Source organism: Hypanus sabinus, chromosome 3 (assembly GCF_030144855.1).
Source record: "Hypanus sabinus isolate sHypSab1 chromosome 3, sHypSab1.hap1, whole genome shotgun sequence".
Lineage (NCBI taxonomy): Eukaryota > Metazoa > Chordata > Chondrichthyes > Myliobatiformes > Dasyatidae > Hypanus > Hypanus sabinus.
The window spans coordinates 32865677-32881834 of NC_082708.1; positions in this window are offsets into that span (position 1 = coordinate 32865677).

Below are 16158 nucleotides of genomic sequence, written 5' to 3' on the forward strand. Positions count from 1 at the left end.
CCCATCCTACCAAAGAATTTCCATGGAAACCATAATTTTATGGAAACAAGGTGGTATTAAAAATATGACTGAGTCTTCAAAATTTTAATAACCTTAACATTGATTGTGCTTCAGTGAAACTGCACTTGTAGCTAGATAAGTTAATCTAATTTAGAAGCCATTTTATCTGGGTGGGTGATTTATAAAGTATCGGGCTTAATTTTGTAACTTGGAAACAGCTGCTCCTATAACTGTAGTCCTGTCATCACTTTGATCAACAAACATTTGTTTCCTGTTTTAATTTCATGTACTGTATGCCTCCTGTTATTTTTGTAATTGCAGTTTTAGACCGCTGGACAATTTACATCACTTTTTTGCTGTAAGCACCATATAGGGTCACTACAAGTAGAAACTAATAATAGCATCTACTTTGTATAGTAAGTCAGCTGTAATAATTTGAAATATGGCTGTGACACTTAGTTAAATTCAACCCTTTCAGAGAAAATACCATACCAGTAATAAAACAAATTATAGACTTGACAAAATATTATACAGAAGTTGATATTTATAGATACCATATAGATGATGTTAACATCCTCAATGGAAAAGATTATTGTTTAATTGAACCATTTTCTTTCTTAATAAGGAAAAGGCTCTGCTTGTTCACTTGTTTAAGAAAAAAAGCTATCATAGCTAGATTTTGCTCTCACCAAACTTTAAGGCTCCTTTCCCCTACCCCAATTGTCATTCAATCATTGTACTAAAGCAAATGTTTCCTTTGTCTGGACATTGATGTTATCCAAAATTATGTTAATAAGACATTGATCTTATCTGAAATGAGGACAGAATCAGAATTAGAATCAGGTTTTTTTATCATCGTGTTCTATGACATGAAAGTTGCTGTTTTGCAGCAGCAGTCCAGTGCAAAGACATAAAATTACTATGAATTACAAAATAAATAAACACTGTAAATACAAAGGAATAACATGGTAGTGTTCATGGATTTAAGGATCATTCAGAAAAGTTAATGATATAGGGAGAAAGCTGTTTCTGAATCATTGAGTGTGGGTCTTCATCCTTCCTTGATGGTGTAATAAGAAAAGGTCATGAATGATGGAAGATACCTTTAATGATGGAAGATATGTTAAAGCAACCCTAAAGATGAGTTTAATGAAGATTGGCATATAATCCTTGTCCTTAAATTTTTGTTAAATATCAAACGACAGATGAAACCTTAAACTTACACTAATGAAAGATATTGAGCCAATGTTATATCTTCACTGTTAACCCTTTAACAGCTTTCTTTTCATTTTATAGGGAAAAATTGAAAGTTAAAGACCTGAGCATAGTGGGTGCAATCCCAACGTACTGTTGCAATCATCCCACGGAACTACCACACAACCTCTCTGATCTCAGCTTCTAAAAATTGCTGTAAAACTGAAACTTCAGAATAACAGCAGGGGCCAAGAAAAGACCATGTTATGATACTCCAGAGAAAATGTATTTTTAACTATCAAGAGACATCTATATTTACACTGTTAAATTTTCAACTCTCAAAATTGTTGTGATTCTGCTGTCAGATATGGAAAATCCCCAAATTTTCTTCTCAGCACTTTTCCAGGGTATTGATTTCCATTTGTGTGACGAACGGACATTATGAATAATGGGTTGCCCATCCATAACTCCCTTGGCTGGCAAACTCCTTCTTTCAAATGTCAGCTTTTCTCTTCAGTTTAGTCATATAGAACAACAGATTTTTTGGGGTTATTCTTAATTTGATTGAGGAAAACTGGAGTCCATCCTTGAAGCAAATTGTAGGGTAGTGTTTTTTTTTAGTTTCTGATGTACTTCATCATGTGTTTTAATAAAATGATCAATAATTCCATTAAATACTTCCAAAATATTGACAGCTGTACTCTAAAGAACTTACTGTGGTATAATCTATTTCTTGCTTCTGTCCATGCATGAAATAAAGGGCAGGGTAATTTCAAAAGTATGCATACTGTATAGTTAATTTAGATAATATTCATGATGGATGTTATGTGTTACGGATAATGCTGATTTTTCTTCTGTTGCTTTCTCTTCTCTGCTTGAGATCAGAAGACATAAAGAATTATCATAGTGTCCTTCATCTCTAAACTTCCCTTCCCCCTCTCCCTCCTGGCTCCATCAGCTCACCATCCCTCACCTCATATGGTTGTACCATTCACCTGCCAACTCCTGTTGCACTCCTCCCTCTCACATCTTTATACTCGGCTGTCTTCCCGCCACACCCTCAGACCTAATACGGGAGTCATGAGCTGAAATGTTAACTATTCCTGTCACAACCATGGATTTGGCAGCGCAGTAGATATGACAATTGTGCTTAATCATGATAGTATTTAACTTCATACTTGTTGTCGGAATGCTTGTCGAGATGAGGACAGTACACAGCAACACTTCGCTGCCTGTTTGCTTTTGACCTTCCCTGAGAAATTGGACTTTCAAGTCAACTGACTCTGAAGACTAGCAGTATTTGTTTAATGTTTAAATTTTAGAAAAATAGAGGGCTATGGGTAACCCTAGGTAATTTCTAAAGTAAGTACATGTTTGGCACAGCATCGTGGACCGAAGGGCCTGTAACGTGCTGTAGGTTTTCTATGTTTCTATGTTCCTAAATTTTATTATGAAAGTACATATATGCCACCATGTACAACCCTGAGATTCATTTTCTTGTGGGCATACTCAACAAATCTATAGAATAGTAACTATAACAGGATCAACGAACTACCACCAAACTAGGGTTTTCAGCCAGAGTGCTGAAGACAACAAACAGGCCAAATATATAACTAATTTACAATCATATAAATAAATGAGCAATAAATACTGAGAGCATGAAATGAAGAGTCTTTGAAAGTGTGTCCATTGGTTGTGGGAACATTTTAATGATGGGTGAAGTTAAGTTGAGTTAAGCTATCCTCTTTGTTCAAGAGCCTGATGGTTGAGGGGTTGTACTGTTCCTGAACCTGGTAGTGTGAAGACTTGTATAGCTTCTTCCAAATGGCAGCAGTGAGAAGAGAGCATATCCCGGGTGGAATCCTGATGAAAGGCATTGCTTTCCTGTGACAACATTTCATGTAGATGTGCTTAATGGTTGGGACGGAATTACCCATGATGGACTGGACTGTATCCAGTACTTTCTGTAGAATTTTCCATTCAGGGCATTGGTGTTTCCATACCAGGCTGTGATGCACCCAGTCAATTTACTCTCCACTACACATTCATAGAAGTTTGTCATAGTTTTAGATGTCATGCCGAATCTCCACAAACTCCTAAGAGGTAGGAATGCTGCTGTGCTTTCTTCATAACTGAATTACATGCTGAACACAAGACAGTGTTACAAGGAGGTGTTGGGAGCAGACCCAAATGCAGGACCCAGACACAGAGGTAGTATAAACAGAGCAGTGGTTATTGATTGTTATTAGGAAGGCCAAGGAGCGAGGACAAAAGTGTCAACATGGATGTAAACATTGGATAAAAAACCAGTAACACCTGGACTAAGACTTGGACTCAGACTTGACTTGGACTCGGCCTTGGAACTTGGATCTTGACCCGGACTCGGAACTGGGATCTTGACCCGGACTCGGAACTGGGATCTTGACCCGGACTCGGAACTGGGATCTTGACCCGGACTCGGAACTGGGATCTTGACCCGGACTCAGAACTTAACTGGAACTCAGCCTGGAACTGGAACATGGCTTGGAGCCTGGACTTGGACATGGACCACAAGCCTGGACTTGAAGGAGTTGAACAATGCGGAGATAGAATACCCAACTCGGAGTAGCGGCAAAAGGCCGGACCTACTCAGCTGGAAGGACTTGGACAACGAGGAGACAGGCTACCCAACTTGGAGTAGCGGCCAATGGCCGGAACTACCTAGCTGGAAGGACTAGGACAGCAGGCTCTCGACTTGACCCAGGAACAGCGGATGACAGGCTCTTGAATTGACCCAAAAACTGAGAACAGCAGGCTCCTGGCTCAGCCCAGTCTCAGCCGGCCATGAAAGCGACAGAATTCATTTCTTACTTGGAGTAGCGGCAAAACGGCTGGCGACTCAGCTGGACATGAAAACGACTGAATTCACTAAGCGGCCAGGGCGCTGAAGCAACTAGAGTTCACGATTCTCGGCGGCCCCGAGACCAGCATGGCCGCCTTGCTGAGGCGACTGGTTCCGCTGACAAACTTCTGATGACAGTCTGGCATTGAGTCACTGCAACCCGGAACCTTCTACGCTGCCAGTTCGAAATGAAGATCAGGTGCCTTAATCAAGGTGCCCAACAGAACACGGGGAAAGGGAAATAACTGGAATGTGGAGTCCATGGACCGGACCATGACAGGCAGGTTCTCTGAAATAATAACACCTAGGAATTTAAAGTTGCTAAAGTAGTGCAGCGGATGTGATCTACATGGATTTTAGTAAAGCATTTGACAAGGTTCCACGCATTAGGCTTATTCAGAAAGTCAGAAGGCATGGGATCCGGGGAAGTTTGGCCAGGTGGATTCAGAGTTGGCTTGCCTGCAGAAGGCAGAGGGTTGTGGTGGAGCGAGTACATTCGGATTGGAGGGTTGTGACTAGTGGTGTCCCACAAGGATCTGTTCGGGGACCTCTGCTTTTAGTGTTTTTTTATTAACGACCTGGATGTGGGGGTAGAAGGGTGGGTTGGCAAGTTTGCAGATGACACAAAGGTTGGTGGTGTTGTAGATAGTGTAGAGGATTGTCGAAGATTGCAGAGAGACATTGATAGGATGCAGAAGTGGGCTGAGAAGTGGCAGATGGAGTTCAACCCAGAGAAGTGTGAGGTGGTACATTTTGGAAGGACAAACTCCAATGCAGAATACAAAGTAAATGGCAGGATACTTGGGAGTGTGGAGGAGCAGAGGGATCTGGGGGTACATGTCCACAGATCCCTGAAAGTTGCCTCACAGGTAGATAGGGTAATTAAGAAAGCTTATGGAGTGTTAGCTTTCATAAGTCGAGGGATAGAGTTTAAGAGACGCGATGTAATGATGCAGCTCTATAAAACTCTAGTTAGGCCACACTTGGAGTACTGTGCCCAGTTCTGGTCACCTCAATATAGGAAGGATGTGGAAGCATTGGAAAGGGTACAGAGGAGATTTACCAGGATGCTGCTTGGTTTAGAGAGTATGGATTATGATCAGAGATTAAGGGAGCTAGGGCTTTACTCTTTGGAGAGAAGGAGGATGAGAGGAGACATGATAGAGGTGTACAAGATATTAAGATGAATAAACAGAGTGGACAGCCAGCATCTCTTCCCTAGGGCACCACTGCTCAGTACAAGAGGACATGGCTTTAAGGTAAGGGGAGGGAAGTTCAAGGGGGATATGAGAGGAAGGTTTTTCACTCAGAGAGTGGTTGGTGCGTAGAATGCACTGCCTGAGTCAGTGGTGGAGGCAGATACACTAGTGAAGTTTAAAAGACTACTAGACAGGTATATGGAGGAATTTAAGTTGGGGGGTAATATGGGAGGCAGGGTTTGAGGGTTGACACAACATTGTGGGCTGAAGGGCCAGTACTGTGCTGTACTGTTCTATGTTCTATGTTCTAACCCTCTCAACCTATGATTCTCCAATGAGGACTGGCTCATGGATCTCTGGTTTTCTTCTGAAGTCTACGATCAGTTCCTCAGTCTTGTTGAGTAAGAGGTTGTTGTTCTGACACCACTCAGCCAGGTTTTCAATCTCTCTCCTATATGCTGATTCACCAAAGCCTTTGATTCCACCAGTGATAGTGGTGTCATCAGCAAACTTGAATATGGCATTGGATCTGCGTTTAACCATACAACCGTAGGTGTAAAGCAAGTAGAGCAGGGGGTGCACCTGTGTTGATAGAGATCATGGAGAAAATGTTTGTAATATTGGATTGGTCATTTGGAGTTCCTAGGTTTAAGTCTCAGCATGGAGATTTGTAATAAATAAAATTTTGATTGCAAGTTATTTCAGTAAATGAGTAATACTTATTAAAGCTGTTCAGACCTACAAGAGGACCACAATCTTGTTGTAGGGTTTGGAGGGTAGAGTGCCTGAATGTCCTGGAGATCTATATTGGCTGGAATCAGAGATTTATGCTTTGGCTTTTGGTAGGGTCACCATGCCAAGCAGGTCAAAGGGTAGAGGCCAATTATGAGTGGTCCACCGGTCCTCCAGGTTCGGGGGTTTAGCTCAGGGCTAACAACCCTGACTGGTAAAATAAAATTGTTATGGAAACAGCACTGAAGAATCCTTCTACATCTGAGTGTGACGGTATTCCTGAGTGTCCAGCTGGGACGTGTGACTGACAGCAGTGAAAACCTAAAGGAAGCTACTGACATGACGAAGGAAGCCCTGAACACTGTCAGAGATGGACCTTTAATGCTGCCCTAAACACCAGTGACAGTAAATAAAGCTATTTAGAGAACCTTGTAGCATCCAATGCAAGAGACCAATCAAGACAGTCAGTTATAACTCAAGTGTGTAAGAGGAAATAGTGGACTACAGAGAGAGAGGAGCACAATGCAACATCTTGCTCCTGGTACTGCTAATCACTATTCCTTAGAACATCATTGAGAGGGCGGGAGCACAGCCGGAGTGCTGGGCACGAGATCAGGGAGGTGGCACCTGGTGCATGTCTGGAAAGGTGTTCAGCTGTGGATGGGAGAAACATCATCTTCAAGAAAGAAACAATTCTGAATATAGCAACTGTGAGACATAGGAGCAGAATTAGGCCATTCAGCCCATCGAGTCTGCTCTGCCATTCCATCATGGCCGATTCACTATCCCTCTCAATCCCGTTCTCCTGCCTTCTCTCTCTAATACTTAACACCCTCACTAATCAATAAGGGTCACTCTGTAGTCCACCACAGAGAACATGATTGCCCGTGGAGACTTCAGACAGACCCTTTCACTAACTCCAAAAGACCTGAGAGCTGTTCCTGAATCACAGTTTGCATCCTGTCCATCTAGAGGCAAAACGGATGTAATTTCCACCTCTCCAAAGGGAATGTAGGGAGAAGCACCAACCATTCTACATGGCCTTTTCTAACATGAGTGAAGCCCTTGACAGCCCAGCCAGGGGGCCTATGCAATTCATCCCTCAAATTTAGCTACCCATAAAAATTGTCTCCATTTTATGTTTGCATCATGCCAATATGCAAATAACTTTTCATATCTGAGATCCTTCATGTTCTTCTGAAGGAAGGTCTTGGATTTGTCAGCTCTCCTTTGGACTAATTTGCTGAGCGTTTCCAGCCTTTTGTTTAAAGCAAACCACTGCACTGTGTTAACTAAAGTTCATCTCCTTGAGGATTACACATTGCCTTCAAGTGATGTTATAGTGAATGGAATTTGCATCAATATTCTTCCAGTAAACAGTACAAGCAGAGCTAGCAGCCCTCCAATCTTACTCTAAGAGACACAGGCACGAATTTTACTCATGTTTCTGGATTCTGGATGACTTCCAATTCCTGGCCATTTTTGTCAGATGATTATATTTCTTCTTGCTTTTGTGTGCTGAAGACAAGAGATCAATGCTGGGTTCACATTGCTCTTGGATCCTGGAAGAAAAATGCAGCAATAAAATTTAAGGGAAGATATAAAAGTGTGCCTGTGAAGGAAGAAGGGTAGCAGAAATAATTTTGGATTCATGCCGAATCCTCCCATTACGACTATTTCTCAGTTTATTTGTCTTTAGAACAGAGAACATACAGTGGATCAGTACAGCCCTGGCCAGACCATTCAGCCCATATACAGTACTGTGTCAATCATAATGCCAATTTTTGTACAAAATATTCTCCTGTATATTATCCATATCCCTCTGTCTTTATATTTATGTATCTGTCTAAATACCTCCTAAATTCCACCAAACTGCCTGCTTTCACAACTACCCTGGTAACCAATTCCTTGCACCTACTTTTCTCTGTTTAAAAACTTGTCCCTCATGTTGCTTTCAAACTTTGCCCCCCTAACCTTAAAAACATGTCCTGTGACACTTGACATATCTGCCCTTGGGAAAAAGATTCTTACAGTCTACCCTATCTAAGCCTCCTATAATTAAAAAATAATCTCTATCAGGTCTCCCGTTTAGCCTCCAGCACTCTAGAGAGAACAACCCGCATTTCTCCAACTTTTCCTTACAGTTTGAATCTTGGCAGCATCCTGGTAAACTTTTGCTTCAGTCTTCCCAGAGTCTCCATATCCTTCGAATAATGTAGCAACCAGAACTGCACACAATACTCCAAGTGTGGTCTGACTTATGTTAAATATAACTGCAGCATGATTTCCTTATTCTGACACTCAACAGTCCTACCAATGAAGGCATGCATGTTATATGCCTTTTTTGTTAACCTCCTTATCCACTTGCATAGGCACTTTCAGTAAGCCTTGAGATCTCTTGTACCTTGGTGCTATTAAAGGGAATTAATTTCTTCTTTCACTTAACCTCTCAACGTGCAGCACCTCACCCCAGCCCAGATGGGTGCGATGGTTGTGTAGCGGTTAGCGTGATGCCACTACAGCTTGGGGTATTCCAGAGTTCAGAGTTCAATTCCGGTGCCTTTCCGACAGGAGTCTCTGTACATCTTCCCTGTAGAATGCATGGGTCCTCTGGTTCCATCCCACAGTCCAAAGATGTACTGGGCAGGTAATTGGACATTGTAAATTGCCCTGTGATCAGGTTAGGGTTAATCAGATTTGTCGGGGGTTGCTGGGGCTCAATGGGCTGGAAGGACTAAATCCGTGCAGTATTGCAAATTAAATAAACTAACCCCACCTGCCACTTCTTTGCACCAATCTGTAACTGATCTATATGCCACAGTACTTTTGATAGTCATTTACACTGTCCACAACTCCACCAGCCCTGGTATTATCTGCAATCTCATTCTTTCACCCATCTACAGTTACATTCAAGTCATTTGTCATAATTTCCTCTCCCCAATTTAGTAACTTCCCACATAATCTAATTTTATCCCTACTCATACCTATCTTACAACTTCATGAATTGTAATCACTGCTCCCAAAACGCTCATTCACTATCAGGTCTGTCACATGGCCTTTCTCTTTGTTGCCTCGAGCCCTGACAGTTCTGCTGTGCCCATGCTGACCTCTTTCACAATCTTCTCCATTCAAATGAGGTCATCAGCTCATGCTGCTCCTCAGCATCCAATCTCATCCAGTCTTTACTCATTGCCCTGAAATAAATCCTGTTTGCAAATCCCTTAGTTTAAAATTCGCACTCGTTACCAAGTCACTTGTTTCCCCCTCTCTGTAGCCTCATCAAGCCACCTTACAATATCTTTATTTCTAGCACATTGTGCTTCTGTCATTGTGCCTTCACAGCTATGGATTCCCTCCTTACCTATCACCTCCCTTACCTCCTTTAAAATGCTCCTTAAAATCTCTCACACTCATCAGACTTTTGTCCTTTCGTGAACATGAGAGATTCTGCAGAAGCTGGAAATCCAGAGCAACACTCAAAATGCTGGAGGAACTCTGCAGGTCAGGCAGCATCATTGGAAAGAAATAACCGATCGATGTTTCAGTCCGAGACTATTCATAAGGACTGAAAAATAATGGGAAAGAATGAGGGGACTTTCAGGTTGGAGGAGCAACACCTCATATTAGACCATAAGATACAGTAACAGAAGCAGCCCATTCAGCCCAAATACCAAATTGACAATAAACTGGACTGGTCAAAGAACACAGAGGCTGTCTACAAGAAGGATCAGAGCTGTCTCTACTTCCTGAGGAGATTGAGGTCCTTTAACATTTGCCGGAAGATGCTGAGAATGTTCTATGAGTCTGTGGTGGCCAGTGCTATCATGTTTGCTGTTGTGTGCTGGGGCAGCAGGCTGAGGGTAACAGACACCAACAGAATTAACAAACTCATTCATAAGTCCAGTGATGTTGTGGGGGTGGAACTGGACTCTCTGACGGTGGTGTCTGAAAAGAGGATGCTGTCCAAGTTCCAAGCCATCTTGGACAATGACTCCCATCCACTCCATAATGTACTGGTTAGGCACAGGAGTACGTCCAGCCAGAGACTCATTCCACCGAGATGTAACACAGCATCATAGGAAGTCATTCCTGCCTGTGGCCATCAAACTTTACAACTCCTCCCTCGTGTGTCAGACACTCTGAGCCAATAGGCTGGTCCTGGACTTACTTCCTCTTGGAATAATTTACTTATTATTTAATTATTTATGGTTTTATATTGCTATATTTCTACACTATTCTTGGTTGATGTGACCGTAATGAAACCCAATTTCCCTCAGAATCAATAAAGTATGTCTGTCTGTCTGTCTGTCTGTCCATTGAGCCTACTCCACCATTCAATTATGGGCTGATCCAATTCTTCCAGTCATCCCCACTCCCCTGCTTTCACCCCATACCTTTTGACTCTCTGGCTAATCAAGAACCTATCTATCTCTGCCTTAAATACACACAATGAATTGTCCTCCACAGCCACTCATAGCAACAAATTCCACAGATTTACTGCCCTCTGTCTGGGTAGCCTCCAACCTGACAGCATGAACATTGACTTCTTTAACTTTTGGTAATTCCCCTCTGACCGTTCTCTCTTTGTCTATTTCCCATCCTGGCTCCTCTCTTGCCCTTTCCCTTTTTCCTCACCTGCACATCACCTCCTTCTGGCACCCCTCCTCCTTCCCTTTCTCCCATTGTCCACTTTCCTCATCTATCAGATTCTTCCTTCTTCTTCAGCCCTTCTCCTTATCCACCTATCACCTCCAGGCTTCTCAGTTCTGGTCACCTCACTACAGGAAGGATGTGGATACCATAGAGAGAGTGCAGAGGAGATTTATAAGGGTGTCACCTGGGCTGGAGAGCATGTCTTATGAGAGTAGGTTGAGTGAACCTGGATTTTTCTCCTTGGAGTGACGGAGGATGAGAGGTGACCTGATGGAGGTGTATCAGATGATGAGAGACATTAATAGTGTGGATAGCCAGAGGCTTTTTCCCAGGGCTGAAATGGCTAACACGAGGGAGCATAGTTTTAAGGTGCTTTGAGGTAGGTACAGAGGGGATATCAGGGGTAAGTTTTTCATATAGAGGGTGGTGGGTGTGTGGAATACCCTGCCGGTGATGGTGGTAAAGTGATGGTGTTTTTTAAAAGACTCTTAGATAAATACGTGGAGCTTAAAAAAATAGAGGGCTACATGGTAGAGACATTCTAGACAGTTTCTAGAGTAGGTTACATGGTCGGCACAACATTGTGGGCTGAAGGGCCTGTAATGTGCTGTAGATTGCTATGTTCTCACTCCAACCCCCTTCCCCCATCCATTTGCCTTCACCCTCACCTGGCTTCACCACTCACCTGCCAGTTAGTACCACTTCTCTCCCCCCCCCACCTTTTTATCCCGGTTTCTTCCCCACTTCCTTTCCAGTCTTGATGAAGGGTCTCAGCCTGAAATGGTGATTGTTTATTCCTCTCCATAGATGCAACTTGACCTGCCAAGTTTCATAAGAAACATATGAACATAAGAAATAAGAGCAGGAGTAGACCATCCGGCCCATCGAGCCTGCTCCACCATTCAATAAGATAATGGCTGATCTGACCATGGACTCATCTCCACCTTCCTGCCTTTCCCCCATAACACTTGAGTGTTGTTTTATTTTTCTTTTGTCCCAATTTCTCCTCATGCCGTGAGTTGTTGTTTGAAATGACAAAACACATAAAGCACACTAGTTGAGTTGTTTACTGTGTTGTAAGTGTGTATGGTTTTTCACATTAAAGATCTCCCCTCCAATGAACGGAGAAAGGAATGCCCACAAGGGGCAAGGTTTGTAGTAACTTTAAACTTATTCTAAGCTTTGAATTAAAATTGAGAAATCTCCCTTTTCAGTCCCTTTACCTTCCAATTATGAGAGAGTAATTGAGACAGTTAAATCATTGCATCTAGTTTGGCCTTTACTGAAGTGTAAAGTCAATTCGGGCACGTACCCACTTGTTACTCCTCCAGCTCATCTGACTTGGAAAAGGCAGGCAGATGCTATCCAGCAGCTCTTTCATCTGCATAAGTCGGGAGTCTGCATTTCACTGACAGTTACATTTGTGAATGCAGCCTCTCTATATTAAACAACTAACAATGAGTTAAAATGGTACTAATAAGCACGGACCTAGGGGCAAATTGGAATGGGTTCAAGCGCAAAACTTCAAGCATTTTGTTAAAAGTATTCATGGTTGTGCACTGTATAAACCATGGGATCAGCTAATCTGACTAACATTATGTTTACGTTTTTGAAAAATATTTCGATTTGTTGCTGTTACAGAAAAATAGTAAATCTGTTTCCTCAACACCACATTTTCTCTAGTAATTACCTTTAACTATCATAATTATAAGATTTGTTACTGTTTTTCAAGTAGTTTTCTGCACTAGAATCAATATCGTAAAAATTATAAAGATCCCCCCCAATCAATACTTCTAGATAATTCATAAACAGTTCTTAAGATAAGATTTTAAGATGCAGCTAGCAACATATAGATAGTTTAACCAAAGAGTTGTGCATTCAAGGAAATTTGATCTTTTTGATTCTTTAAGCTACTCTCTATTTCACCCTGTTTTTGCTGCTGACATGAGGGAGCTCCTGTCCACAGTTTGCTGATTGCAAGTTTGTACATGCAATAAGTTCAGCCAAGACGTGTAAAAACTGACTGGATCAACTTTCATCAAGCTCATCAATAAAGATTACAAGCCCATTCTAAAATGGCACATCATCTGTTAGATATCACTTATTTATTTATCTTTCCCCTTTCAGACAATCTTTTGGGCCTTTCAAATACCTTGAAACATGAAAGAGAGTTCTGAATTACAGTGTAGTTTCCTGACTGTTGGTCCTTTGGTAATGCTGACCTTATGATCAAGGAAGCAAACTTCTGGATGGAAAACTAACCCATTATTAGTAAATAGCGAACTTCAAGCACCCTGTACTTCTCTGGGAAATGAATGGACAGGGACAAAGCTATGGGAATGTGCCCAGTTTGAATTCCCATAGGCAACAGCACACTGAATCTTGCAGTTTCTTGTATTTATTCTCAGTTATACCTGTCAGTTCACTCTAACTTGCCTTTGGAATTCTGATCTGAGTTTAATAAACTACACTTTCATATATTTTTGATATATCTTTGACTCTTCAGGGCTGACAACTTAGCGCTTCTGTAGTTGTGAACTTCCCATGATCAGGACATTTACGAGAACGGGTGTGAGAAAAGGGCCCAAAGTTTCACTGGGGACCCAAACCATCCCAATCACAATCTATTCCAGCTGCTACCATCCAGGAAGTGGTACCGCAGCATGAAAGCCAGGACCAACAGGCTCTGGGACAGCTTCTTCCATCAGGCCATCAGATGAACTCACGCTGATTTGAGTGCATTTCTATGTTATATTGACTGTTCTATTTATTATAAATTATTTTAAAATACTATGATTGCACATTTAGATGGAGATGTAATGTAAAGATTTTTACTCCTCATGTATGTGAAGGATGTAAGAAATAAAGTCAATTCAATGCAATTAAATTCATCCATGGAATTTTGTACTTTAAGGTCATTGTCTCATTACCTTCTGCAGTAGTGCATAATGGGCCCTTTATTCTTCATTAAGTTTAAAATAAAACAAAAACAGGAATCCTTTACAAAATTATTTTTTATTCTGATACAATTGTGGAGAGAAACATTATAACATTATTTCACAAATGGTAAGCAAGAAGCAACGGCTTACTTGATGAAACAGACAGATGTGCAAAGTATTGGTGCCCAGAATAATTGCACTCGTTTTCATTCAGTGACTTCAAAGGAGTCATAAGTTCAAAATAAACCTTACTTTTATGATTAACAATAACAGTTTCTATCAGACATCCAGTCAGGAAGTGAAAAATTGCCATCCCTACCTGATTTTATAAAAACTATCAAGAATTAGCTGAATATTGATCAGCTGGTTAAATGGGCCAAGGGTTAGCAATAGGAGTTTAAATCAGATAAGTGTGAAGGGTTGCATTTTGGAAAGTCAACTCAAGAAAACATTTTCACAGTGATTGGCAGGATCCTGGGAGTCTTGTCGAAGAGAGGGATTTTGGAATTCAGGTACACAGTGGAATCACAGGTAGAAAGTCGGTGGAGAAGGGTTTTACATGCTGGCCTTCATTTGTCTCAGCCTTGAGTATTGAAATTGTTTAGTTATGGTCACCCTCTTATAGGCAAGATGTTACTAAAATAGAAAGAATACAGAAAAGACTTACAAGGATATTGCCAGTACTCAAGGGACTGAGGTACAGGGAAAGGTTGGGCAGGGTAGAACTTTTGCTCCTGGATTTTGAGAGAGGAATATAAAATCACGAGGAGCATAGATTGGATGAATGCACTCTTTTTGCCTCGGGTTGGGGAACCAAGAACACAAGGGTCTGGGCTTAAGGTGAGAGGGCAAAGGTTTAATAGAAACTTGAGGGGCAACATTTTTTTACACAGAAGTTGGTATGTGGATATGCCTGGAATCAGCGGTAAGAGGAAGAGCTTGAGGCAAGTACAATCGAGCTCAGCATACACACTGCCTCCAGCATTGTCAAAGACTCCTTCCATCCTTCCCACAACCTCTTTAACCTCCTGCTGTCAGGCAGAAACACTGCAGCATTAGAATCAGAATTTCTTTCCCCAGATTGCTAGGCTTCTTCACAGCCTGCGACCACCCAGCGCACATGTACTCCCTGTCTGAGTGCCCTGCTACCCACCCCATCCACTTGCCAACTGACTCTCATCCTGCACCGGTCATTTTTCATCTTTTATTGCTGCTGTTTCACGTATTTTTATGACTGCTTGTTTTATTTCAACAGTGCCAGTAACTTAAACATGCACCTTGCTCTTTATGTAACTGTTAATCTTCAGGCCATGTCACTTAGGGACCTGTGTTGATATTATTTTGTGACTGTGCATGCCAGATTGTAACTCTGTGTGTCATGTCTGTTGATGTTCAAGTTTATGGTCATTTCAACCATGTGTATGTATACTGCAAATAAGACAAGTTTCTCTGGGCCGAGGTGCACAACACAGTGCGTATAGCTCACACACAGCACATAGAACAATAATACCACACATAAATGAACAACTAACCATATCCATTTACATCACAAGTTAAAAAGTCAACAGTATAACGCTACTGGTGCTTCATGCGCAGTGAGACCTGGGTGCTGGCAGGGTGTTCACTAGTCTCATGGCTTTGGGGAGGAAACGGTTTCCAATCCTAACGGTTCTTCTCTGAACGCTATGGTGCCTCCTGCTTTATGGCAGGAGGTGGGAGAGTTTGTTAGACGGATGGAAGGAATCATTGACAATGCTAAGGGTCCTGTGCTCCTAATAAATACCTCGGATGGTTGGAGGAGAGAGCCCCAATCATCCTCTCAGCAGTCCATGCAATAACTATACCAGACAGTGATGCATTTGCTTAGGAGAATCTTGATGATGCTCCTGTAAAAATCAGTTAGAATGAGGGTGGTGGAGACTCACTCACCTCAATATCCTCAGGAAGTGGCAATGCTGCTGTGCTTTCTTGACTAAAGAGGTGGAACAGATGAACAGGTGCTGGTGAGATAGTTCGTCATGTGCTCTCCCAAAAGCTTGGAGCCATTTATCTGCAGTATGGAGAGGTCAGCCTGCACATACTTAAAGTCCACTGTTGTGTATTTAATAGTTCAGTAGTATTGTAAATATATTGTTTCATTAGGCATTCTTGTTGCTTACATTATAGGTTATATATAAAAGTATATGAAGGGCATATGTTATCACACTATCATGTCATATGTATGCACTTTGCTAAAAAAGTAAAAACTAGAAGTATGCACATAATTCTCAGTTCTGTGTCTTTATTTCAATTAGTTTTATGTTTTGGAGTTACAAAACATAACGGTGGTGATGAGGAGGATTTAAATGAACTTGAGAAGACCTGTTGAAGCACAGCGAGACATTCAAGTTAAATAAAACATACCGAGACGTATGAGTTTTAAAAAAGAGCTGCATGGGCTTCTTTGGGAAGGGAGAGAGGCGCTCAAGTTAAAAAAAAGCCAGAAAATTAATGGGATTCATAGGTTCATAAATAGTGAGTACCAGGTGATGATAATAAATTTAAAAAAGCAAGCATAAGT